At 46.6% G+C, this 27,791-nt stretch overlaps 1 protein-coding gene across 6 annotated transcripts in view; it reads right to left on the reverse strand.

Moving 5' to 3' along the window:
- Positions 1–27,791, reverse strand: part of SLC31A1 (solute carrier family 31 member 1) — an 86,572-nt gene that overhangs the window by 25,670 nt on the left and 33,111 nt on the right. The window contains exons 2-3 of one of the 6 annotated variants that reach the window (XM_050926572.1): positions 25,780–25,934; positions 14,053–14,166 (exon numbers count right to left, since the gene is read on the reverse strand). The exons of 4 other annotated variants lie outside the window; for them this stretch is intronic. The gene's annotated coding sequence lies outside the window, so the exon portion shown is untranslated. The remainder of the gene's footprint in view (positions 1–14,052; positions 14,167–25,779; positions 25,935–27,791) is intronic. One more of the 6 variants, XM_050926575.1, reaches the window with a different exon arrangement.

Here is a 27,791-nt window from a genome sequence, read left to right on the forward strand (position 1 = left end):
TACTGCTATAAGCCCCTCCCCAGCCTGGGGAGGGGCTACTAAACCCAGAACCCAACTGAGTCCAGGGGACAACGAATGCAACAACAGGAACAGGCGTGGGGGTCAAAGGGCCAAAACTAAGGAACCAGAAGGAGACACTGAGCAGAGAACTCTGGACAGCGCCCATTGCTCCTCGAAGACATCAAGAGAGCCAGCGGATGCTGCCCAGAGGAACTCTGCCTGGATACGTGAACGGATGAAAGAACGAAAAACAGCCCCACAGTTGCAGGCTCTCCCCCTCCCCCTAAACCTCCCCTCCCTGGTGTTACGAATGACCACCTTGGCCTGGCTAGGAGGCGGTTGATGAGGTGGTCCTGTGACTTCGTGGGGCCTCAGACTGGGTGTGCATAAATAAATAAGTGCGGTGAAAAGTGCAACCGGAACCTCAATAAGAGGTTCTGGAGGAACTGGAAGAGAGGCTGCAGCCTGGTGCACTGAAGGTACGCATGCGCCAGGGTCTCCCTCACACCACAGAGGGGACAGGCTTCAGGGACAGAGGTGAACCGTGCCAAGTACACACCCATGCTCATGGCTCCATGAAGGATCCGCCTGCTGATGTCCCCAGAGGGCCTCAGGGTTAGGGTGCCCAGACAGCAAATGTGAAAAATCGGGACAGATGGCCGGGGGGGAGGGGAGGGGTAATAACAGCCTATATAAGAAAAAGACCCAAAAATCGGGACTGTCCCTATAAAATCGAGACATCTGGTCACCCTACTCAGGGTACAGCAGAGAAGTAAAAGGCAGATATACTGGCCACTGGATAAGCAGTTTTCTGTTCCCTGAGTGACAAGAGCAGGGGCTGCGCTAGAGCAATCAGGAACCTCCTAGAACCAATTAAGACAGGCAAGCTAATTAAGACACCTGGAGTCAATTAAGCAGCAAAGAATCCTGTGGCACCTGATAGACTAACAGACGTTTTGGAGCATGAGCTTTCGTGGGTGAATACCCACTTCGTCAGATGCATCTGACGAAGTGGGTATTCACCCACGAAAGCTCATGCTCCAAAACGTCTGTTAGTCTATCAGGTGCCACAGGATTCTTTGCAGTTTAATTGGCTCCAGACTAACACAGCTACCCCTCTGATACTTGGAGCCAATTAAGAACATACTGGAATCAATTATGGCAGGCAGAATAATCAGGACACCTAGTTTAAAAAGGACCTCCCATAAGTTAGTGGAGGGTGTGCAAGGAGTGAGAAGGTGTGCTGCTGGAGAACTGAGGAGTATAAGTGTGATCAGGCTTCAGGAGGAAGCTCCTGCAGTGAGAATAAAGAAGGTGCTGCGGGAAGATACAGGAGACACTGTAGACAGCTGCTATCCACAGGGCCCTGGGCTGGAACCCAGTGTAGAGGGCGGGCCTGGGTTCCCTCCCATATCCCCCAACTCCTGATCATACACAGAAGTTGACCTGGTCTGTGAGCAACACCAGAAGGGAAGGTCTAATTTAGAAAGGGATCTGGCCTATCCCCGATCCACTAGGTGGGACAACAGAGACTATGGAGATTGTTCTCCATTTCCCCCATGCTGGCCAGTGATGAGGTTAGCTGAGTGATGGGCACATTTGAGCTTCCAGCAGAAGCGGCCAAACTGAGGGCTGCAGTGAACCTCTGAGGCGAGCAAATCTGCCAAAAGCGCAGGATCCACCAAGGCAAAGAAGGAACTTTCTGCCATCGGATAACATCACAGCATCTGTAAAAGGTGATCGGGGAGATGCCCTCCTAGATAGGCAGTGTCTATACAGACATGGACTTTGTCACCTGTCATAAACAGACAGTTAAGGGTTAATGCCTCTTTTACCTGTAAAGGGTTAAGAAGCTCAGTGAACCTGGCTGACACCTGACCAGAGGACCAATAAGGGGACAAGATACTTTCAAATCTTGGTGGAGGGAAGTCTTTGTTTGTGCTCTTTGTTTTGGGTGTTGTTCGCTCTTGGGATGAAGAGGGACCAGACGTCCATCCAGGCTCTCCAAATCTTTCTGAATCAGTCTCTCATGTTTCAAAATTGTAAGTAATAGCCAGGCAAGGCAGATTAGTCTCATTTTTGTTTTCTCAATCTGTAAATGTCCTTTTTTTTGCTGAGAGGATTTTACCTCTGTTTGCTGTAACTTTGAACCTAAGGCGAGAGGGGGTTCCTCTGGGCTATACGAATTTCATTACCCTGTAAAGTATTTTCCACCCTGATTTTACAGAGATGATTTTTACCTTTCTTCTTTAATTAAAAGCTTTCTTTTTAAGAACCTGATTGATTTCTCCTTGTTTTAAGATCCAAGGGGTTTGGATCTGTGTTCACCAGGGAATTGGTGAAGTCCCTCAAGACCACCCAGGGAGGGGAGAGTTTTGGGGGGACAGGAAGTGCTCCAGATACTGAAATTTCTGGATAGTGGCAGAGTTACCAGATCTAAGCTAGTAATTACGCTTAGAAGTGTCCATGCAGGTCCCCACATTTGTACCCTAAAGTTCAGAGTGGGGAAGGACCCTTGACATCACCAGACATGTACCTGTGCACTGCTGCAGTGTACTTGCTCTGGGAGAGTTTCTGGATGCATGAGCCAGGTGTCAAATGCAAAACTCTCAGCCCTGGCTGGCAGGAGCACTGTGTGGGTGCACTGCTCCAGCTTACACAACATTGGCTAGAGTGAACAAACTGACCAGTGTTGGGGGAAAACTGTGTTAGAAACACTTAACTGCAATGCTTGACCTTGAAGCACTTTGCTAATAAGTGATTGATCACAGGAAGATACAAGTATATTTCTCCCTAATGACACAGAACTGACTCTGGTAGAGCCTCCGGTAGGGGCTCCAACAGACACTTTGCAGCACAGGCAGGGCCTCTCAGAATAGGCAGGCACCTAACTCTCTTGTGCTCTCCTGACAAACCGAGCCAGAGGAAATATTGTTATAAACCAGGGTAGTCAAAAGTGCAGCATGAGGAGCAAAACGTGGCTTGTGGATGGCAGGAGCAGGGCAAGGACCAAGCAGGTTGACTGCATGTTGGTGGCTGTTTGTGCTGGTGAACTCCAGCAACGACCTGGGTCTAGTCACCGCTCTGGGAAGGAGAGATAGGCAAGCAGACACTAGCTGAGCACACACACTGAAGTTTAGCAAACAATACCACAGTAATGTGTAGTGTCAATTTAAATGCAAATTAGGTGCTGTTCTCAGGCTCCTGGCAAGCTGCTAATGCAGCCCTCAACATAAGATGTACCAAGTATCAGAGGGGTAGCTGTGTTAGTCGGTATCCACAAAAACAATGAGGAGTCCGGTGGCATCTTAAGGACTAATAGATTTACTTGGGCATAAGCATCTGAAGAAGTGGGTTTTTTACCCACAAAAGGCTATGCCTGAATAAACCTGTTAGTCTTTAAGGTGCCACCAGACTCCTCGTTGTTTTGTAAGATGTAGGCACCCTATGAATCAATGTTCTGGCTCCAGCTGAATTGTGCCCATCAGTGGGGACCTCCTCTTACCAGAGTTAGACACACATTGCATTAGGAAACTGCAGAGGTGGTAACCATCACAGTACCAGGAGACGGCACATGAACACACAGTGAAAGGGGGGGGAAGGAGGGCAAGGGCACGACCAAGGAGCCATCCTTTGTTTTTTCTGAATGACTGCCCAAGATCAGTTTAACTTACAAATGCAGCCTCTATTACTTAGGCCCCTCAGTGATACACCAGGGTACAATCCAGGCTAATGAGTAGCTGTGTCACCCCTTGCCTTCTGACCTGGGATGCCCTTTATATTGCTTTGCTGCTGTAGCCTCCAGTCTGACTGATCACAAATAGCTTCCAGCATGCAAGTCATTCCCACCTACATCCGTTGGTGTGTACTGCAGCCAGCCAGCCACACCTTGGTTCTTAGCAGCCTTGGTTCTGCTGCAGGTGCCTCCAACATACATTTCTGGGAGAAAACCTAAGACTAGGGGTATGTCCTGTACAGCCCAGCCCTCTCCTGGGCAATACAAGTTTATGTAAAGTCTGTCATTGTTTTAATAGAAATAATATGCACATAACTTGTCACCTCAAATGGAGTTTTCTAGACACTTCAATTTAAACATGTTGGATTAGATAAACAATAAACAAGTTTATTAACTACAAACAGAGAGATTTTAAGTGAGCACAAATAACGAAGAATAAAATTCAGAAATGGTTACTGTCATAACTTAGTCCCAGATTTGGACCTTAGCGTTCAAAATATGGGAGTTAGCATGAAAACCTCCAAGCTTAGTTACCAGCTTGGAGTTGGTACTTGCTGCCACCACCCAAAAAATTAGAGTGTTTTGGGGCACTCTGGTCCCCCCAAAACCCTTCCCTGGGGACCCCAAGACCCAAACCCTTGAGTCTCACAACAAAGGGAAATAAATCTTTTCCCTTCCCGCCTCCAGGTGCTCCTGGAGAGATACACAGACACAAGCTCTGTGAATCTAAACAGAGGGAGCCCACCCTGTGTAATTCCAATCCTGGAAACAAAAGCACTTTCCTCTTCACCCAGAGGGAATGCAAAATCAGACTAGTAAATCTAACACACACACAGATCTCCCTCTGACTTCTTCCTCCCACCAATTCCCTCGTGAGTACAGACTCAATTTCCCTGAAGTTTCCCAGAAAAGAAAACTCCAACAGGTCTCAAAAAGAAAGCTTTATATAAAAAAGAAAGAAAAAATACATACAAATGGTCTCTCTGTATTAAGGTGACACATACAGGGTCAATTGCTTAAAAGAATATTGAATAAACAGCCTTATTCAAAAAGAATACAAATCAAAGCACTCCAGCCACTATAGACATGTAAATACCAAAGAAAAGAAATCATATAACTCACTATTTGATCTCTTTGTCCTTACAACTTGGAAACAGAAGATTAGAAAGCAGAAACTACTTCTCCAAAGCTCAGAGAAAGCAGGCAGACAGACAAAAGACCTCAGACACAAACTTCCCTCCACCCAGAGTTGAAAAAATCCGGTTTCCTGATTGGTCCTCTGGTCAGGTGCTTCAGGTGAAAGAGACATTAACCCTTAGCTATCTGTTTATGACAGTTACAAGAAAGATATAACACAACTGGTGCCTAACTTACCAAACTATGTCAAACTCAAAGCAAAAGTTCTTTCACATGCTTTCAGCAGCTTTACTGACCAAATTTCTTAGGTCAGGACCCCTTCTCCCTAGACTCCAACGAACACTCCCTTTGTCTTGTTGCTTCAGGTGCCGTGAATGCTACAAGAGGGCGGACCTTGGATTGTTTGTTCCTCCTTTTTATAGTATCAGTTGCCCTCTTGAAAAACCATTTCCAGCTGAGATTCAGGAGACAGTGTCAATAGGGAAGGATGTTCCCTGCTGCTTTTTCCTCACCTATTAGAGCAACCCTTTGTTTCTCTTCCTGCTTGATGATCCTGTTTACTGCTTAAATGCAAATTATGCAGAGCACATGTTCCTTTGTTCAGGACAGCCCTGTATGCCAACTTCTGCTTGGGTAGGGCTGTGGTTTGGAACACATGTTAAAAACACCATACAGTGGAATCTTATAACGTCACATGCAATGTTGTCGTATAAATTTTATCAGGATAAAAATGACCAGCAAATCATGAGTTTTCAAACGATATCTCACAAAGTGTATTTTGTACAAAGGTTATTATGACAGTGCGTAGGGTGTGGACACCCATGGTTACATTCTGTCACACTCTCCCCCTTATTTTATCCCCATGCTCATTCCAGTATTGCTTCATTCTCTCTCCTTCCTCACTGATTCCATACACCACATTCAGCATCTCCTCCCCACTGCTCCTCCACATACCCCCCACCTTTCTCTGTTTGTACATATGACCATTTTTCCCTTCTTCCCCCCAGGCCTCACCAAGACAGGTAGCAGGTGGTGCTAGAGGACAGGGGAGTCCAGGATGCCCCTTTCTTCCCAATTTCATCCGCTCATGCTATGTAAAAACTAGGAGAGAACCCAGATCCTGCTGCTCCATAACCACAAACCTGTATCACTTGAGCTAAAGAGAATCTCCATGAACATTACAGTATCTTTGACACAGATGAGGTCTGCTTCCATCCAACAGAGGGTAGTGACAGACCTCCACAGGTCAGTACAATCATTATCAAGTCTCTAGATCAGTGGTTCTCAACCTTTTTGGGCTCAGGAGCCATCTGTAAATGTTTATGGCCTGTCATGACCCAGTAAATAGTCTGAAAGTGGGGGCCCTGGGGTGGTTTCAGTCAGGTCTTGCCCAGCCCTCACCCCGCAGTGGAGGCTCCTGCGCTATGAGGCTGGCTGGGCTTGGTTCTTGGTTCTGGTTTAGCCCTATCCTCCTGACTGGACCAAATCTGTGATAGCGGAGTTGTTAGCTGGTTCATGGGTTGCAGGGCCATTCACTCAAATTTGGCCTGCCTGGGCTTCCATCATCATGATGGCTGGGTCAAACCTGAGTGGCGCAGATGTGACAGTACATCCCATAGGGCTTTATGGGAAGATGCTTATAAGTGTATGTATGATATAACTGGAATATGTTTTTGCTACATATGCCATGTTACGTATCTCTGTAAAGGTTATGATCTACTGGATATGTTCATCCTACTTGTATGTATGTGTCATTTTTGTACTCAAAGTTATGAATACTGGCTATGTACTTGGTTAATTTTAAATAGCCTCAGTGAAGGAGTTGGTCAACTTTCTGAGAAAGAACTATTCTCAGTAAGTGCCCAATCAAGAACCAGTCAAGCCAACAATGAACTTGGAGACGCCAATCCACATCTGAGCTTTCCCAGGAATGTGGCTTGACTGGTAGGTAACTCAGTCTTGCAGGGACATGTGACTTGCCCATGTGACTCTGAAACTCCATTTTGCAACTGGATTCTGCATAGGAGAGAGGAGGGGGGCTCCACCTACAAGAGAAAGTCTATTTAAACCCCTGGGAGATCCACCATTTGGTCTTCAGCTGGCTCAAGGGATAGCTTCTCCACCCCCAAGGATACCTGAAAGAAACTGGAACAAGAGACAGTACCTACAGGGGGTGAGAGTGATTGCTGGACCCAGGCTAAAGGGTGTCTGGTTTGTAAAAGGAAACTCACTGAACCATCTGAGGGTGAGGTTTTTATCTGTATTCAGTTTTTATCACAGTATTAGAGATAGATTTGAGTGTCTTATTTTTTTTTATTTTGTAATTCACTTTGTTCTGTCTGTTACTACTTGGAATCACTTAAACCCTACTTTCTGTATGTAATAAACCAGGGCTCATGAGTGGGGGCAAGGATAGCTCAGTGGTTTAAGCATTGGCCTGCTAAATCCAGGGTTGTGAGTTCAATCCTTGAGGGGGCCACTTAGGGATCTGAGGCAAAATCAGTACTTGGTCCTGCTAGTGAAGGCAGGGGGCTAGACACAATGATCTTTCAAGGTCCCTTCCAGCTCTAAGAGATGGGTATATCCACTTATTAATTAACCTGGAGTACATGTTAGTACTTGGGGGGGAGGGGGAGACAGCTATGAATCTTTCTCTATCAGTGTTATAGAGGGCGAACAATCTGAGTTAACCCTCTGTAAGCTTTATAAAGGGTAAAACGGATTTATTTAGGGTTTGGACCCCATTGGGAATTGAGGATCTGAGTGTTAAAGATACAAACATTTCCCAAGCTGTTTCCAGGAAAGCCTACAGCTATTAGGGGACATGGTTCAGACCTGGTTCTGCGTTTGGAGTAGGCTAGTGGGTCTGGCTCAAACCAGGCAGGGCTCTGGGATCCTAAGCTGGAAACGGCAGGAAAGCAGGGGCAGTAGTAGTCTTGGCACATCAGTTGGCAGTTCCCACGGGAGTTTCTGTGATCCAACCCATCACAGTGGGGACCTCAGGGGTTGCAGTGCCTGAAGTTGGGAGGCAAGCCCAGCCAGCCCTGTGGAACAGGAGCCACAGGACATGCTATGTGACCCTCTGAAACATCTTGGTGACCCAATTTTGGATCTTGACCCACAGGCTGAGAAACCCTGCTCCAGACCACAACTAACATATCTAAAGAGAAAATGTTTCCATAAGGAAATCATTTGCCACATCAGGAGGCTTCTGAAACTAATGATTTGGAGACACTCTTATCTAGATTCCTGGCCTTTGAGAATAATGTATCCCAAAAGGTGCAGTGGGCACATAGCAGTCCTCCAGTGGGTACTGATCAGCAGCAAGGCGAGTGTTAATAATTTGTTATAGCAACGGCAATTTTACTCAACTCATGCGCTGCATGGTGCTTTGTCTTGGCAGGGTGAGGCACAAGGGACAGCCTGAAACGATCTATTTACGCAAGAGTCTACCATTTGCCAGAGGGATCCTGGGCCTGGTATGGAGGTATAATTAGGAGCAGGTTGCTTATCAAAGTTGTCTGCTCAATAGCAGAGACCTTATTAATGCAATGAGCAGCCTAGTCATCAGACTGAAGCCTAGTCCCCCCCCCCCATCTGGCCTGGGCACTCATGTAGAGGTCAGAAAAACAGTTGTGACAAGACAGCAGGTTTGAACTTCCTTCCAACTAGGGGCAGTTTGCCTACAACAGTATTACCTTCCCATATGGATCTGGGAGAAAAGACAAGACACGGGGTACGATGACTTAGAGAACCCACTGTCAACCCTGCCACTAATTTCTAAAGATATTTTAATGACCAAAGCGACCGCATTAGAGCATGCCAGGTACCATCCATCCTAAACAAGCCATTTAAAGATACCTTCAGCAATAACATGCAGTTAAAAGCAGATGTTAATGTGCTCTCAAAGAGGACTGATCCCAGGCACCAGGAGGCAACTTTAGAAGATCCTTCTGGATGGCCCCTACATGTGCAAAGGACACTTGTAAGAATCTCATCAGGACCATGCTGGTATAAATGCAGAGAAAGCAGCGCAGAGGGATGCAGTGAGCTCTGCTCCCTAGTTTTTGTAACACAGAGATGGGTGAGCCTAGCTAGAACAGAAACACCGAGCACTCCGGAGAAAGGGCATCTGCATGATTCTGTGAAGGGCTACCAAAGGGCAAAAGAGGACACACACAGGCCGACGGGCTCATTCTATACTTTTTCCTCTTCTGCTTCTGCTCACTGGCACTGCAGAGTGCACTGACTTTTAGTAAGCATCAGACTGGCTCTCTGGCTTCTCATGCTCCCATGTCAACGGTCTTCAAGCTTCTGCTATCCGGTGACATGAAGAGGAGATGCTCTTCAGAGTAGGGAGAGCCTTCATTGTGTCCTGGACAGCACAGATGGTTATTTAAGCACTGACAGTCAGTCTAACCCTTGTGCCAAGTAAGTCTCTTCTGGGGATCTGACCACTTCATGAGATGCTTTTCAACCTACCCTTGCTTTGGCATAAGGAGCTCTGCTAAGCTTTGGGTTTGCCATGGCCATGATTTCTGTGGCAAAACCCAGGAATATTTCCTGGTCTTTTCCCTCCAGCTTCATGCTACTGAGTAAGCCTGTTCTCACACACTTTACTCTTGTGCTGTTTTGATAACTGTCCCTAATAGTCTCACGTGCATCTGACGAAGTGGGTATTCACCCATGATCTTTATTGCTTTTTACAGATCCAGACTAACACGGCTACCCCTCTGATACCTAATAGTCTGAAAGTTTATAAAGATATTTTCCATTAGAAAAGGATTAAGCTAGCAGTCACTAAAACAGCATGGGCCTGGACCTTCTGTAAACTAAAATTATGACTTATGCACCGTTGTCATGACTTTCCATTTGTTGTCACTTCAATCAGCCCAAGCATGGCTTGTTAGGGGAGCTGGAGTTTGCAGCAGGGTTTTTCATAAGAACTTAAGTGTTTCAGAGGTGGCTCAGCATCATCCTCTCTATTTGAAAGAGGGAAACTAAACAGAGAGGTCAAGCAGAGGAATCCAGATCCCGTTCCTCCTACCTTCCTGGGGTTTTCACAAAGCAAAAAAATGTCAGTAGAACGATATTGCAAAAAGGGCCATTCTGAACCCTGTGAAATGGAAACTAACATTTTTCACAAAGTAATCTACCTGTTTTTAGCCAGCTTTATCTAAGAGTCTAGGTAGAGAGTTTACTATTCAAAAAAAGAGATAAACAGCCAGGATTTACCACATCCAGGTATTTGATTTTACCTCAGGACTGGCAGCTAGTCCCATAGATTAAATACCACAGCAATATCCAAGAGTATGTTTTAGGAGCAGCCACTATACTAACAAGACATTGCTGCTACTTTTATCACATACAGACAATTTCCTCTAGCACAGCTTAGAACAATTCATCTCAGTAACACATAGAAGCACTATTAGAGACCTTAAAAGGACACAGTCTACTTTAAAAAATATTTCAGATTTTTTTTTTAACCAATTACTGTTACAATACTCAAGATACCTATAACTGAAGGAGTATAAAGAAAAAAGTTATTTATTTTTCCAGTTCATTTATTTTTTCTATTTAGCACCGCTGTCAGTTGCTGGCTGTGTGTGTGTTCACTCTCTGTGTTGCACTGGTTCACGCCCGGTAGCCAGCACAGCAGACCTCGATCCCACAGACTCGGTTCAGTGGTGAGGGCACTCAGCTAGGTTTATTGTCAATGAAGCACAGTAATAGCACCCCATAGATCAGGGGTGGGTAAACTATGGCCCATAGGCTCCTCGTGCAAGGCACCTGAGCTCTCCTCGGCCCTTCCCTGCTGTTCCCCCACCCCCGCAGCGTGCCCCATCGCCAGTGCAATGCTCTGGGCGGCAGGCTGTGAGTTCCCAGGGCAGCACAGCTGCAGAGCCGCAGCCTGACCTGGTGCTTTGTGCTGCGTAGCTGCCTGTCCTTGTGCAGCTGCGCCGCCAGCTACACGTGCTCTAGACAGCACAGTAAGGGGGCAGGGCAGTAAGGTGGGTAGGATAGAGGGCAGGGGAGTTCGGGGGGTGGTTGGGTGTGGATAGAGGGCATGGCGGTCAGAGGGTGGGGAACAGGGAGGTTGAATGGGGGCAGGGATCCCCGGAGAGCAGTCAGGAATGAGAGGAGGGGTTGGATGGGGCAGCAGGGAGCAGTCAGAGGTGGGGGTCCCAGGGGTGGTCAGGGGACAGGGAAAAGGGGTGGTTGGATGGGGCAGGGATCCTGGAGGGGGATCAGGATGGAGAGGAGTTGGATGGGGCGGTGGGGGGCAGTTAGGGGCAGGGGTCCAGGGGCAGTCAGGGGACAGAGAGCGAGGGTGTGTGTGGATGGGGCAGGAGTCCCTGGGGGCTGTCAGGAAGGAGAGGCAGGTTTGGGTGGGGAGCAGTTAGGAGTAGGGGGGTCCAGAGGTGGTCAGGGACAGAGAACAGGAGGGGTTGATGGAGTAGGAGTCCTGGGGGCGCTGTCAGGGGGCGAGAAGCAGGTGAGGTTGGAAAGGGGGCAGGGGCCATGCCATGCCTGGCTGTTTGGGAAAGCACAGCCTCCCCTGACTGGCCCGCCATACAATTTAGAAAATGCAATGCAGCCCTCAGGCCAAAAAATTTGCCTGCCCCTGCCACAGATTCTGCAGGGATACTAAGACAGGTATGCTCGTTACAATAGACCAGCAATCAGTGAGCAGCAGGACCTTCAGCCAGATAAAGACATCCCCCTGTGACAAAGCTTTTATTCCCCGATACAAACCAGTTACATATTCCTCTAATGTGGTTAGTAACCAATCTTTACCTTGTACCTCGTGGTTCAATCAAAATATCTCTATCCCTGTCATTCTGACCTTATCTTTAGGAGGGGGTCAGTGTGTCATCTTCAGGGTGTGTGTTGGTATTGGGGTGTTCTGACATGATCCTTCCAGAATGTGTTTATGCAAGTATCCAGTGTCTAGCACTTCCTAGGAGTGTCTGTGGTTTTGCAGCACAAGCCATGTTCATGTACCAGACAATTGTTGGTGTCACTAGGCATAAATCTAGGCCTCAGCGAACCAAAGCTCCTCCATGTTGAACTCTACTTGATCTAGAAAGCTAGCAGCTGTGAAATTAAATGTGTAACAGTAAGTTATCAGTTGCAGCACAGCTCAAACCGGTCTAAAGCAGTAGTGATAAGGCCTGTGCACCTTTAGCAGAAGGACAAGATAACTTGCAGAAGGAAAACTTACTAATGAGCTGCCGCGGCCAAGATTACTTAATGCACCTGCGCTTACGTAAATGCTACAGGAGGAAGAAGGAGGGGGCGGGGAGAAAGAAGAAAGAGAAAAAAAAAACCTTATAAAAAGGGAAAAGCCGCTTGTGTAGGGGTGCATGATTTGAGGCGTTCGTCTCCTTGCACCGCTTTGAGATCTCAAATAAACTTTGTTTGCTTCTCCACCCTGGTGTGTTTATTAGCGTGAAGTACACCAGGCAACGAACTGCTGTTGCTTGGCCTCAGGCACTATCTGTGCCGGCAACAGTTCTTGGCGTCCCTGGGTAGGCTCGAGGCTAAAATTAGCCTTGCCCGGATCCCTCCTGGTGGTCAACGGATCGCGGCAACGACCGATGCCCAGTGCACACCGGTGACTTCACCGGGGGCCTCGGCGGAGACACAGTTCGACTGACCCCGGAGGGCACAACGGAACAACGCGCTCGAGTAGTGGAGAAGCAGTTGAGGGCGACGATGAGGAACCGGTCCCTTGGATAAGGTAGGAACAGTCCAGTAGTGTGGACTTTTCCCGAGGCTGGGGACGCCCAGTTGTTGTAATTCGAGGCTGGGGATGCCCAGTCGTTGTAATTCCCATTAGACGATAGAGCATTATATAATGGGTCAAGGGCATGGTATGGGGCACCAGGTACGGTGTACACCCTTAGAATGCATTCTAGTGAATTGGAAGGTGTTTGGCTCGGATCCGATGACTAAGAATAAACTGAAAAAGTTCTGTACAGTAGACTGGCTTCAATATCAACTAGAGGACCAGAAAAGGTGGCCACCGGAAGGATCACTTAATTATAACACGATCCTCCAATTACTCCTGTTTTGTCAGTGAACGGGTAGCTTCTGAAGCTGTTTGTATGGAGAGCTCTTGTAAAAAAGATCCCCCACCGTAGCTCCTGTTCTTCCCCCTGTCTGGTGGAGTGCAAGGATTCAAAAGCAGGTTAGGGATAGTGCAGGGACAAAGGAGGGACCTGTCTACAAAGGGGAGACTCTATGTCCTAGTGCACTCTCTCCTTGTTGCAGTTAAAAAGCAAGATTAGATGCAGAATGGTACTGGGGGCCAGTGTGAGTGACTGTTACTGGAAGACGTCCAGAGTACCATGTGAAGCAAAAGCTCATGACCAGGACTACTCTAACGCAAGTCCAGTAACTAGTGGATCTTTAGGAGGTCCGACCCATGGTGGGCTGACTCGGCCTGGCATCGTCCAGTGAGGAAGCCACCTGGGTCTAGGAGTGTGTGTACCCATCTTCCCTTCCCCTTTCCTTTCCGTGTGGGCTACTGACAGTCTGATCATCTCTCTGGATGCAATCAGAGTAAGTGGCGCCATCTCCCAGAGACTCGCCGATGCTCTTTGCTGAAGGGAGGTGTAGGAGGGTCGTGGCCATCCTCGTTAGCCTCTCCTGTGTGAGTACCCTGTAGGGAAAAATCCTTAGTTTATGAGCTGCTAGTGTGGACAGGGCACCCTCCCTGTGTGTGTAAGTGGAAAATGGGTGGGGGGACAGTCTAAACATTCCACCTCACCCCCTAAGGGTACCCCCGCATATTACATGTACGTACATTATGGTTCATCAACCTGCAGGTATTTAGAGAATTGGAATATTTACACGCATGAAAATCCATCTAAACAATGCCCACTAGAAGGTACTTCAATCTAGATAAGATCAAACATCTAAGAGGAGCGTTTAATCACCAAAAAGCCCTGACACAGAGTGAGCAAATTTGTCTATTGAGGAAAGGAATGGGTTAATTTGAAATTCAGCTTGGCCTAGGGATAAAAAGAAAGTTGCTCTGCGTTCAAGGACAAGAATCAATGCAGACTATGCTAAGTACAAAGAAAAACTGCTTTCGGCCCCAGCTGGCTATGGAAAAAGGAAAATTGACAGAGGTGAACCAAAGGCAATATAAGTTACAGAACTGAAATTACCTTTGCAAAGTTTAACTGTCCAGTAAGATCCAATAGTGTGTCTTTGTGACCCCGGAGCCGGTGTGGCGTGGTGACACCAAAGAAGCCACAGGCAGCCGACCTGGACTGGAATCTCTGAAAGAGACGGTGCAGGAGATTCCAGGGTGTAAAAAACCGCCCTCCCAAGAGCGGAAGCATGTTGGAAATTCTGGACAAGCTGTATACAGGATAATCTCCGGTCCACCTCTCCCCCTTCTCTGAACATTATACATAGAAGTGGCCAGTCTGGACGTACGTGTGTGAGTATGAAAGGGGCTTAGGGCTTGGGGCATTAATGTTTTCCTGAGTGATGTGGGTGTGTTCCCAACACTCTCCATTGTTGTTTTATTATTTTATTAATGGAGCTTTAAAAATTCAGTTATATGGTGTGTTTTCTTTATCTTCCCCCAACGATCCTGTAGTGTCAGCCTGATCACCTGACACGAGGGATAGATTGGTAACAGAAATTTGTCACAGTTTGGTGAGCAATTAAGAAGGGGGGGAGCCCTGCAGAATTTACATCATCTATTTGTTTTACCCTTGTTATTTTATGTTTGCTTTGCTTGGTACTGTTGGTGTTATATGTCGAGAACTGCATGAGTAAAAATGAGCCCTAATAGGATAAGGAAACGCTATCTGGTTCTGGTTCTGTTCTGTTTAACTGGTTACTATTTTTCTGCTCTGTTCATTTGGGCGTTAGGAGTGTGGGCGGAACTGAACCTCTCGTTCATAACTCCTCGGAGTGGAAGCCGTGCGTGCGATGAAGCTCTGAGGTCGAATTGAGATACTTCTGTCCCGTCCCCTGTATCGGTCAGTGTATAGAAGTGGGAAAGCCTGGCTTAGACTGTAAGTTCCTCTGCTCTGTGTAATTCTCTTTTCTGTTTAAGTGTCAGCAGACAGATGGATGGGTCGCTGGGTAAACCCTCTAAAGGGGTTTGGATTATATGTTAAGTAAATGGCCTTTGCCCAATGGGCCATGTGTTTTTATCCAGGTGACAAGCCTCACGAGGGAGGACTCGGGTAGTCTTGTGAGTAAGAATGTTTAAGGGAAAAGACCAGGAGGGGTGGGAGCTAGTTAAGAAGCCCACCCTCCTAGCTAAACTGGTAGTGGAACAAGTTGGTGCCCATGGAAGGGACAGTTCAGCAAGAAAAGCAGGATCAGGCCCAGGCGGGCAGGCAACAGACAGAGAGATTGGAAAACAGATTGGAAAACTTTAAGGCTGCAGTGGAAGGAAGGAGTCAGTAAGTGTAAGCATGGGGATTGTCATAAACAGATAGCTATGGGTTAATGTTCTTTTACCTGGAAAGGAGTAACCTGAAACACCTGACCAGAGGACCAATCAGGAAACAAGACTTTTTCAAATTTGGGTGGAGGGAAGTTTGTGTGTGAGTCCTTTGTTCTGGTCTTGTGCCTGTACTCCCTCTCGGCTATGGGAAGGATTTTTCTATCTCCTGCTTTCTAATCTTCTGTTTCCAAGTTGTGAGTACAAAGATCATAAAACAATAAGGGTTATTGTTTTTTTTCTTTTGTATTTACATGTGTGTAGTTGCTGGAGTGTTTTGAATTGTGTTCTTTTGAATAAGGCTGTTTATTCATATTTCTTGTAAGCAATTGACCCTGTATTTGTCACCTTAATACAGAGAGACCATTTTTATGTATTTTTCTTTCTTTTTACATAAAGCTTTCTTTTTACGACCTGTTGGAGTTTTTCTTTAGTGGGGAAGTCCAGGGAACTGAGTCTGTGCTCACCAGGGAATTGGTGGGAGGCAAGAAGTCAGGGGGAAATCTGTGTGTGTTAGATTTACTAGCCTGACTTTGCATTCCCTCTGGGTGAAGAGAGAAGTGCTTGTGTTTCCAGGACTGGAAATAGGAGAGGGTGGAGTCCCTCTGTTTAGATTCACGGAGCTTGCTTCTGTGTGTCTCTCCAGGAACCCAGGGAGGGAACACCTGGAGGGGGGAAGGGAAATGGTTTATTCCCGTTTGTTGTGAGACTCAAGGAATTTGGGTCTTGGGGTCCCCAGGGAAGGTTTTTGGGGGGACCAGAGTGCCCCAAAACACTCTAATTTTTTGGGTGGTGGCAGCTTTACCAGGTCCAAGCTGGTAACTAAGCTTGGAGGTTTTCATGCTAACCCCCATATTTTGGACGCTAAGGTCCAAATCTGGGAATAGGTTATGACAGGGATTTCAAATACCCAGGACTTACTTGGAATGGTAAGTTAAGTTGATAAAAGTGGCTGTTGGGAGACAAGCAAGTAATTTAAGGGAGAGTGAGAAGTGAACTCTGTAGTTGCTGGAGGGAACAGCAGTTGAACTTTGTAAAAATGCTAAAGAGGAAAGTTCTTGGTGTCTGTGAAATGTTTGTAAATAAATTCAGGCAAAGAAATTATTGGATTGCAATCATTTAATTTGGCTATGAACAATTTAGTTGAATTAGCTGAAGAATGTATACAGTGTTATGTAATTGAAAACCTGGGCTGCGAATGAAACAAATACAAGAAAATATGGGGTAATTCCTCTGTTTTGCCTGAAGTCAACAAGGGTATTTGTATATTTTAAGCGATGACTGCCTGCCTAGAAGGGGTAGACCTCTGTTTTTTTGTCTTTCAGATAATCAGAGAAAACTGATGCCAGCTGAACAGCATTCAACGTACCATGCATTTACTGGCACAATAGGAATTGTGTTTTGTGTTCTATGTGCTGTCTTGTGGTGTTTGACTTGTGCCCGGAATTGTTGTGTTTAATATTTTCATAGAATAGTCTAGTTTAAAATCAAACAAAAAGGTTAAATTAAAATGCAGATACTTGTTTTGTTCAGCTTGGAATACAAAGTGTTTGGATAAATCAGGAGAATGTGATATACTGAAGTCTAATGCATTTCCTTAAGTAAGAAAAAGAAACTTCATTGGTCAAATTGTTAATTGCAAAAATTGTTGTTAAAATTTGCATACCAACAGTCTTTGAAAGCAAAGACATGAAAAGTTAACCCACTTCCCATATTGTACATGGGATCCTTCTGGCTACCTCAGATTTCTAGCCAGAGGACTGGGGACGGTGGAAAGCTATTGGACTGGAGGTTGACTTGAATGAACTCCTCAAAGTGGGTGTGCTTGTTCTAGCTTGTTGCTCCAAAGGTCTGTAATAAGATTATTTTAGTGGAAGGGTATATGTGGCATACATTGAATAATAAGACTAATGTACTATATAATGACAATGTTTGTGTGTTCATTGTTGGGAAAAAGGTGTATAAGTGAAAAGTGGAAGTTTCCTTTGTAGGTTAAAAGAAGCCAAGAAGGGGAAAAGGACAAAGAACAGAATGAGTTAACTGGGAAAAAAAAAATTAATTAGCTAGCAAGCTCAGGCTATAGATAAGACACTGACTCCATTCAAGGACACTGCTCACAGTTAAGACTTGGCTAACAACCAGGAAAAGGAGGACTTGAATTTGCCTACACAGCTATGAGATCTGCAAAATACTGCCAGGCGCTAATGAAATGTGTTAGGTTTCTTTTCTCACAGGTAAAGAAGCGCTACCCAAAGACCCTAGCAGCCCTGCCACTCCTTGGAACCAGGAGACGGGATCAATGTAAAGGTCCACCAACGAAAGACTGCTCTGGCTCCATGCTGGAAAGGCCCTTATTAAGTCCTGCTGACTACCAACACCGCTGTGAAGTGCCAAAGACTGACTGCCTGTACCCATGATTCTCACTGCAAAAAGACCCCTCCACATCGGGAGAATTCTCCTACTGATGATTAGCCTATTTCTCCTTCTAGCTCCACTGTGCCTTCTGGACAGCAGGGAAAAAGTACAAGGTGAAGTGCTAGTAACCTCTCCCTTGTCCACTGACAGATCTACTACGCCTTTGAATTTTTCTAGAAGAATCAAAACCATTACAGGGTGATGTGCTGGTAACCTCTCCCCTGTAGGATGCTGAACCACGACTGTTTTGGGGAAGAAGAAGGAACACTCATTCCACTGAAATTGCCATTAAGTCCAGGAATTCCTGACTAGAAAGGACATTAAGAACTGACCCTGGTGAAGAAACAAAGAATTATACACTGGCGGGAGGACATTTGTGGGGCTCATGCTTGGGAATGTAGTATTGATTGGATTTTGGGGTTTATTCTAAAGGCTGCGCCCTGTGTTCTGGATAAATCCCTGAGCATATATTGCTCTCTCCAATTGGATTTTAAGTAACAAGTACCCGAAGAGTTTATTCTGCCACTAGAAATTTTACCCGTATTGAAAACCATTCCAGTGACTAGCAATGTAACCCCCTCCTATGCTTTTAGCGTTAATGCCTTTTGAAAGTACCTGAAAATAGTTTAATAACAGATGTAATATAGTACTACACCAAGGAAAGATGGTATTGAATATAACTGAGGCTGGGAAGGCACTGCAGTGGGATCTAGTATGTTTAGGAATTCGGGATTTCCTGAATGACCAGCTGATGGCCATTCGGAGTGATCTTGAGTACCAGACTTGGCCCACTGCCCTTACAGGTGCATCAGGAATACCATCTGATCTGTGATCATGGAGACATACGTGGACACTTCCTGGGTGGAAGTGTGGCTTCACAGGGCGGGGTGTGCGCCCTTATAGGGGATGAATGCTGTACTTATGTCCCAGAAAACACACAAGATATTAACAAGCACATCCTGTCAGCTGAACAGGCTTCTGAACAGTGGAAGGCCCAGGAAAGGGAACCCACTATTTCTGATTCCCTCTGGGTCTGGTTACCCAACCTGGGGAACTAGGGGAAGGTATTGTTCGCCTCCTGCCCACTGGGGTGGTGGTGTGTATCGTTACTCTCCTCTTGCTTGCTTGCTGTAAAGAGCTCCAGCTCCCTAGAGCTTAATCGCTTTTTGTCCTCAAAGTATGAGAAAACTCAGCCAAAAGTTTGTTGAGTATTCTCAAAGGAGGGAGTTGTTGGTGTCACTAGGCATAAATCTAGGCCTCAGTGAACTAAAGCTCCTCCATGTTGAACTCTACTTGATCTAGAAAGCTAGCAGCTGTGAAATGAAATGTGTAACAGTAAGTTATCAGTTGCAGCACAGCTCAAACCGGTCTAAAGCAGTAGTGATAAGGCCTGTGCACCTTTAGCAGAAGGACAAGATAACTTGCAGAAGGAAAACTTACTAATGAGCTGCCGCGGCCAAGATTACTTAATGCACCTGCGCTTACGTAAATGCTACAGGAGGAAGAAGGAGGGGGCGGGGAGAAAGAAGAAAGAGAAAAAAAAACCTTATAATAAGGGAAAAGCTGCTTGTGTAGTGGTGCATGATTTGAGGCGTTCGTCTCCTTGCACCGCTTTGAGATCTCAAATAAACTTTGTTTGCTTCTCCACCCTGGTGTGTTTATTAGCGTGAAGTACACCAGGCAACGAACTGCTGTTGCTTGGCCTCAGGCACTATCTGTGCCGGCAACACAATGAACCTGTAAGCAGGCATATTTTGTAACAGGGCCTGACTTTTGCTCACAGTCTGACTCTTGCTAACTTTGCTTTATATCAATAGGGCCTGACTTTTGTTTAGGCCTTAGGAAGTACACCTGGCCCCATGTTTCAGGCTCTCTCCTTCTACTACAAGCACCAGTGCTATGTGATCAGTTTCAGTTTTCCACTATACAGTAAAGTTTTTCCATCAGTTTCTTCTGCTGTTTTTGTGGGTTTTCACACAGCAGTGAGTACACGGGGGCCAGGGGAGAAATGTAACAAAGCCCATAAAAATTGACTGGGGGAGTCCCGCCACTGCAAGTTGTGACATTACCCAGGGTACAGCCTGGACTGTTAAACAGCTGTGTTCCCTCAATTCTCCAATTTGAGGTGCCAGCCTCTAGCGGGCAAAATCATTCCCAGTTGAATTGCATGAATGATCTGGCCAACCGCTCATGAATTACATACGAGGTGACACCAGCAAACTCCCAGTCCCAGATCTTCCCTCAGAAATGTGCAGCTTGTAATGCTCAGCCCTACTGAACAATGTAAGATCCATCATTTCATCAATGGAAAATGATATGCACAAACCTTGTTATCTCAAGTGGAGGTTCCTAACACTTCAATCCAAACACACTGGCTTAGATAAAAGAATCTTATTAACTACAGAAAGATAGATGTTAACTGATTACAACTAATGAGGCTTAAAAGTCAGAATTGGTGACAAAGAAAATAAAAGATAAAATGCAGATAGATATCTAATTTAGCAAGTTAAATGGATTCAAGGGAAGGTTTTCCTCACCACATGCTTTACAGTCTTTATTGTCTGGAAGCCTCCAGACCAGGATCCCTCCCCTAGTTTAGTGCTCCTTCAGTTGTTGCTGCCGGGAACAGAGTGGAGTACAGAGGTATTTTATGTTGTGTGTGTTCTTTATTCCTACAACACTCTCCTCTCTTTGAGGATTATCTCCAGCTGGGGTTCAGCCAGTCTGTTTACACAGGAACTCCCAGCAGTTCTATTGTCTGTATGTAAAGTTCTTGCTTACACCCTTCTTTCTGCTGAAGAATGGCTGCTTACCTAGGTGAGAGTTTATGACAGCCCATTTCATAGAATATCAGGTTTGGAAGGGACCTCAGGAGGTCATCTAGTCCAAACCCCTACTCAAAGCAGGACCAATTCCCAACTAAATCATCCCAGCTGGGGCTTTGTCAAGCCTGACCATAAAAACCTGTGAGGAAGGAGATTCCACCACCTCCCTAGGTAAACCATTCCAGTGCTTCACCACCCTCCTAGTGAAAAAGTTTTTCCTAATATCCAACCTAAACCTCCCCCACTGCAACTTGAGACCATTACTACTTGTTCTGTCATCTGCTGCCACTGAGAACAGTCTAGATCCATCCTCTTTGGAGCCCCCTTTCAGGTAGTTGAAAGCAGCTACCAAATCCCCCCTCATTCTTCTCTTCTGCAGACTAAACAATCCTAGTTCCCTCAGCCTCTCTTCATAAGTCATGTGTTCCAGCCCCCTAATCATTTTTGTTGCCCTCCGCTGGACTCTTTCCAATTTTTCCACATCCTTCTTGTAGTGTGGGGCCCAAAACTGGACACAGTACTCCAGATGAGGCCTCACCAATGTCGAATAGAGGGGAATGATCACATCCCTCAATCTGCTGGCAATGCTCCTACTTATACAGCCCAAAATGCCGTTAGCCTCTTGGCAACAAGGGCGCACTGCTGACTCATATCCAGCTTCTTATCCACTGTAACCCCTAGATCCTTTTCTGCAGAACTTCTGCCTAGCCATTCAGTCCCTAGTCTGTAACAATGAATGAGATTCTTCCGTCCTAAGTGCAGGACTCTGCACTTGTCCTTGTTGAACCTCATCAGGTTTCTTTTGGCCCAGTCCTTTAATTTGTCTAGGTCCCTCTGTATCCTATCCCTACCCTCCAGCGTATCTGCCACTCCTCCAAGTTTAGGGTCATCTGCAAACTTGCTGAGAGTGCAGTCCACGCCATCCTCCAGATCATTAATGAAGATATTGAACAAAACCAGCCCCAGGACCGACCCTTGAGGCACTGCACTTGAAACCGGCATTTTGATTATGCTGATACCTGACCGCAATGTCAATGTGTCTTTTGTCTCTGAAGAACTGGTTTGGGCCTTCTTTTATAACTTTAGGACATGTCAGCGCAGTGTTATCCAGCAGAATCTTATAACTTTACATACAACGTTACCACACATATTTTACCAGGAAAATAATGGTCAGCAGATTATGAGTTTTTAAATTATACTCACAAGTAATGTTCCCTCTAATGAATGTGCAAATAAATTTTGTTATGTGTGGCAGGGATGGGGCCAAGGGGTTCAGAGTGTCAGAATGGGCTCAGGGCTGGGACAGCGGGTTGGGATGCGGGGCAGGCGAGGGGTGAGAGATCTGGAGTGGGGCCAGGGATGAGGGGTTTGGGGTATGGGAGGGGGCTCAGGGCTGGGACAGAGGGTTGGGGTGCGTGTAGGGGGTGAGGGCTCCGGCTGGGGGGTTGGACTCTGGGGTGGGGTCAGGATAAGGGGTTTGGGGTGCAGGCTGCCATGGGGCTGTGGCGAGGAAAGAAGATTTCCCCCCAGCCCTCTCTCTCCACAGTAGCTGGGGCCAGGGCACCTTTCTCTGGCCGCAGCAGCTCCAAGGCTGAGGCAGGGGGAGAGGCGCTTCTCTCTGGCCGTGGCAGCTCTGAGGTTGGAGCCGGGGGAGAGGCGCCTCTCCCTGCTTGCACAATCCTTAACAGCCTGCTGGGCAGCCATGCAGCTTAGAGGGAACTTAGCTCACAAGACATAATTTGTACAAATGTATCATAGTTTTGTAAAAAGGACGAACTTAGGGATACAGTCTGTCACACAAGTATAGTATTTGAAAGGCCTTTCTGGACCCCAACTAGATTTTGAGTTGACAGCGTCCCTTTGACCCCCACAAACAAGCTTCAGATCAGGATGGGTTCTCTGTTATACAGATCTTGTGAAGAGATTGTGCCATCAATCCTGAGGCTACTTTATACCATGAAGTCTACAAAGTGTCCACATTCATTGTTCACTAATGGCAGGAGGAGCCATTAGAAAATCATGGCAGAGTCTGGCCAGTGTAGTTACTAGAAGCCCACATGTATGTTCAATATCAACGTCAAGATTTTGGCTAGCCATCTACCTAGAGCAATGCTACTCAGACCCACTGTAAGTGGATCCAACTCCACTAACAGTTCAACCTGCTTAACATGGGTAAAAAGCGGGCCTATGATGTCTTAGGCTTAGTCTACACTAGGAGCACTTCACCAGTATAGGAATACCAATCTATTATATCAGAGACAAATCACTTCTAGTGTGGCAGCTATTATATGGGCAAAGCAGTACTCTGTACCGCTGTAGTAAAACCACCCTGCATGAGTGAAACAAGCTATACCAGTAAAAGTACAGTTCTGCAGCTGTGTCTACACTAGGGGCTTCTGTGGGTCAGGGCTCACCCCTCTTCAGACTCGACAGGAGACAGCTACGTCGGCAGAAGCCTCTAACACAGAGCTGGCCTGGAAGTTAGGTCAGATTCATGGAAAGCCACTTTGGCCCTAACAATGCTCATACTTCCTGGAACACGACTCAACACGAACATGAGGAATCCGCGGCAGCAATGGTTCTTGGACCGCAGATCATCCGTTGGACTTTCACTCCCACTCCACCGGCTTGGTCTTGGGTCCAAGCTCATTAAAGCTAGTTCTGTTATTGGGCAAGAGCGCCCAAAGCTTCTAGTCAGAGGGATTCTCGGCATATAATTCAGCTCAGAGCCACAGAGCACTCATTAGTCAAGTGGGGAGAGCTGGCCAATCAAACATTACTGGCTCCCCTCCTGTCACCAGTGGAGAGGGACAGAACAGCCAGGAATGGAAGAGGCAACAATCTCCTCTTCCTCATGTAATTAACTCTTCCCAAAAAAGACAAACTGCATTCAGTAACAGTACTTTCCTAACATTACTCAACCACAGCCACAACTGTTGCAGTTGCCACAGAGGTGTTGTGTAATTGGAGTGAGAATGTGACCATGAGATGGTTGAGTTCAGGATCCTCACAAAAGGAAGAAATGAGAGTAACAAAATACAGATCGTGCATTTCAGAAAAGTCTCCCTTAGGGAACTGATGGGCAGGATCCCCTGGGAGGCTAATATGAGGGAGGGAAAGGAGTCCAGGAAAGCTGGCTGTATTTTAAAGAAACTTTATTAAGGGTGCAGGAACAAACCATCCCAATGTGCAGAAAGAATAGCAAATATGGCAGGCGACAAGCTTGGCTTAACAGTGAAATCTTTGGTGAGCTTAAACTCAAAAAAGGAAGCTTACAAGAAGTGGGAACTTGGACAGATGATTAGGGAGGAGTATAAATATATTGCTCGAGCATGCAGGGGTGTAATCAGGAAGGCCAAGGCACAACTGGAGTTGCAGCTAGCAAGATATGTGAAGGGTAACATGAAGGATTTCTACAGGTGTGTTAGCAACAAGGTGGTGGTCAGGGAAAGTGTGGGCCCCTTACTGAATGAGGAAGGCAACATAGTGACAGATGATGTGGAAAAAGCTGAAGCACTCAATGCCTTTTTTGCCTCAGTATTCACAGACAGGGTCAGCTCCCACCAGGGGTGGGCTCTAGGCACCAGCAAAGAAAGCAGCTGCTTGGGGCAGCCCATTTGCAGGGGCGGCAGCTAGCAGTGATCGAGCCTGGGAGCTGTACTTCCTTGGTTAGCTCCCTGCCTATAGAACCAGCCCTGGAGCAGGGAAAGAACTACATTTCCCAGGATTTCCTTGGCCACCGCCAACAGGAAAGGAGGGGAGGGAGTATGGTAGCTGAAACCTCAGGCTGCAGCTTGAGCTCACTGCTAGAGCGGGATGGGACTGTGAATGGGCGACAAGTGTGCCCAAGGAGTAGAAGGCTTTGGCCCAGATATCCCCTTCAGAAGACATCCCCAGATTAGCTTAGGGATACTGGTGTGACCTCACTTTGCAGCCCCCAAAGAAGGAATTGGGTGGACTAAATGGACAGTGCCCCTCTCTATCTGAAGCCTAGCAAGGGAGGTATGTGGGTCCCACTCAAATTTAAAATGTAAAGTAAGGGGGGAGGCTCTATTGGACCTGGGCAGCTTTAGATATAGTACCAGGCACGCAGGAGGATTTCCACTTCTGAGCCATGGAAGCAGAAATTGTCTTTTCCTTTCCAGATTTAGTTAATATTCAGAAAGGGAATCTAGCATCTGCCTTCCAGATTTGAACACCTTCAAAATTCAGGAGTGCTCAAGCTCAATTTGGGCAGCTGTTACTTCGTTTCTCCCAAATCAAATATACTGATCCACTGTAATTTGCTGTAGAAAAAGTAGGATAAAATTGAGCAAGAAATGCTTCCCAAGTGGTTTTTAGGACTGGAATTGCTATTTTCAACAGCCATTGCTTTTATTTTTTTTTAGTTGTTTAAAAGGAAGACAGTGATATTGCATTGGCAAATTCCCCATAGAAACAAAGAGTGGAACAAAAGAATAATAAAGGCACCTTGACTTTTCCTCATTTATGGAGGACAGTCTTATGCATCCAGATATCCTCCGATCACACAAGCTGAAAATTGTTCCACTTTACTGCAGTTCTGTAACCATATGGGAACCAATCCTGTCTGTGTTCTGTGCACATCCAGAATTCCTGCTGAATGACCTGCCCTGGGAGCAAGTCACCAGTGACCCAGGGCTGGGGCAGAAGGAGGGTGCATGTGGGGGAGGGGAGTGAAGAGCCCAGGGCTGGGGCGGCAGGGGGTGCGGGTAGAGGGGGCAGAGCCCAGGGCTGGGGTGGAAGGGGGTGAGGAGGCACTGATGGAGGAGAAGGGAGGTACCCAGAGCTGGTGCAGCACAAGGTGTGTGTGTGGGGAGAGCCCAGGGCTGGGGCGGCAGGGGGGTAGGGACGGGAGCCCAGGGCTGGGGTGGGGGCACCCAAATTTTATTTTGCTTCGGGTGGCAAAAAACCTAGAGCCGGCCCTGGCTCCCACACTGCTGATGGGGAGGAGGTGAGCTGGACATGCACAAGTCCATGAGTCTAGATCTAATGCATCCTAGGGTGCTGAGGGAACTGGCTGATGTGATTGCAGAGCCATTGGCCATTATCTTTGAAAATTTGTGGGGATCAGGGGACGTCTCGGACGATTGGAAAAAGGCAAATATAGTGCCCATCTTTAAAAAAGGGAAGGAGAACCCGGTGAACTACAGACTGGTCAGCCTCACCTCAGTTCCTCGAAAAATCATGGAGCAGATCCTCAAGGAAACCATTTTGAAGCACTCAGAGGAGAGAAAGGTGATCATGAACAGTCAACATGGATTCACCAAGGGCAAGTCACGTCTGACCAACCTGATTGCCTTCTGTGATGAGATAACTGTGTCTGTGGATATGGGGAAAGCAGTGGACATGATATATCTTAACTTTAGCAAAGCGTTTGATACTATCTCCCACATTATTCTTGCCAACAAGTTTAAAAAGTATGGACTGGATGAATGGACTATAAGGTGGATAGAAAGCTGGCTAGATTGTCGGGCTCAACAGGTAGTGATCAATGGCCCGATGTCTAGTTGGCAGCAGGTATCAAGCAGAGTGCCCCAGGGATTGGTCTTGGGGCTGGTTTTGATCAACCTCTTTATTAATGATCTGGATGATGGGATAGATTGCACCCTCAGCAAGTTTTTGCAGATTACACTAAACTGGGGGGAGAGGTAGACATGCTGGAAGGTAAGGATAGGGTCCAGAGGGACCTAGACAAATTAGAGGATTGGACCAAAAGAAATCTGATGATGTTCAACAAGGACAAGCTCAGAGTCCTGCACTTAGGATAGAAGAATCCCATGCACTGCTACAGGCTGGAGACTGACTGGCTAAGCAGCAGTTCTGCAGAAAAGGACCTGGGGATTACAGTGGATGAGAAGCTGGATATGAGTTGACAGTGCGCCCTTGTTGCCAAGAAGGCTAACGGCATATTGGGCTGCATTGCTAGCATATTGAGGGAAGTGATTATTACCCTCTATTTGGCACTGGCGAGGCCACATTTGTAGTACTGCGTCCAGTTTTGGGCCCTTCACTGCAGAAAAGATGTGGGCAAATTGGAGAGAATCCAGCAGAAGACAGTGAAAAGGATCGGGGGTTGGGACACATGACTTACGAGGAGAGGTTCAGGGAACTGGGCTTGTTTAGTCTGCAAAAGAGAAGCGTAAGCGGGGATTTGATAGCAGCCTTCAACTACCTGAAAGAGTTCCAAGGAGGATGGATCTAGGCTGTTCTCAGAGGTGACAGATGACAGAAGAGCAGTGGTCTCAAGTGCAGTGGTGGAGGTCTACATTAGATATTAGAAAACACTATTTCACTAGGAGGGTGTTGAAGCACTGGAATGGGTTACCTAGGGAGGTGGTGGAATCTCCATCTTTAGAGGTTTTTAAGGCCTGGCTTGACAAATCTCTGGCTGAGATGATTTAGTTGGTGTCAGTCCTGCTTTGAGCAGGAGGTTGGACTAGATGACCTACTGAGGTCTCTTCCAACCCTAATCTTCTTTTTTTATGATTCTATGAATGTGAGTGCTCACAAGACATATTTCATTATGGAGGATAGGTCCATCCCTGGCTATTAGCTAGGATGATCAGGAATGCAACACCACGCTCTGGCTGTCCCTACACCACTGACTGCCAGAACCTGGGAGTGGATGAGATGGGATGGATCACTCAATAACTGCCCTGTTCCCTCTGAAGCCTCTGGCAGCAGCAGCTGTCAGACAGGATACTGGGTTAGATGGACCATTGGTCTGACCCAGTATGGCCGTTCTTATGTTATCAGATGCAAGCCACACTGCGAGAGTTTGAGAATCCCTGCTTAAGCTTTTACACAGGAACCAATGTGTGTGGGGGGGTGGTAGTGGTGGAAGGGTTCCACTTTCAGCACTGCTACTAGTTTAGGCCCTGGAATACTCTTCAATTGCTATTCAAGCCAAACCCAGCACTAAAAGCCCTATCCAGCACATTACATTAGGTGCCCTCAAACCCTCAGATGACAGGTTCCTTAGAAAATGAATGTTTACTTCATTCTCTATAGAGATACCGTACTTTGCATGTACTTCTGGGCAGTTTCCACTAACATTTTTGTCCTGCCTACAATCATTTTACATTATTTCAGGATTTTTGACTAACTGGAAATAAATCAGAAATGTGACCCTGTGATAAATACTTCATCAGAGAATATTTTCATCACACTTCGAGAA

This window comes from Gopherus flavomarginatus, chromosome 17, assembly GCF_025201925.1.
Source record: "Gopherus flavomarginatus isolate rGopFla2 chromosome 17, rGopFla2.mat.asm, whole genome shotgun sequence".
NCBI lineage: Eukaryota > Metazoa > Chordata > Testudines > Testudinidae > Gopherus > Gopherus flavomarginatus.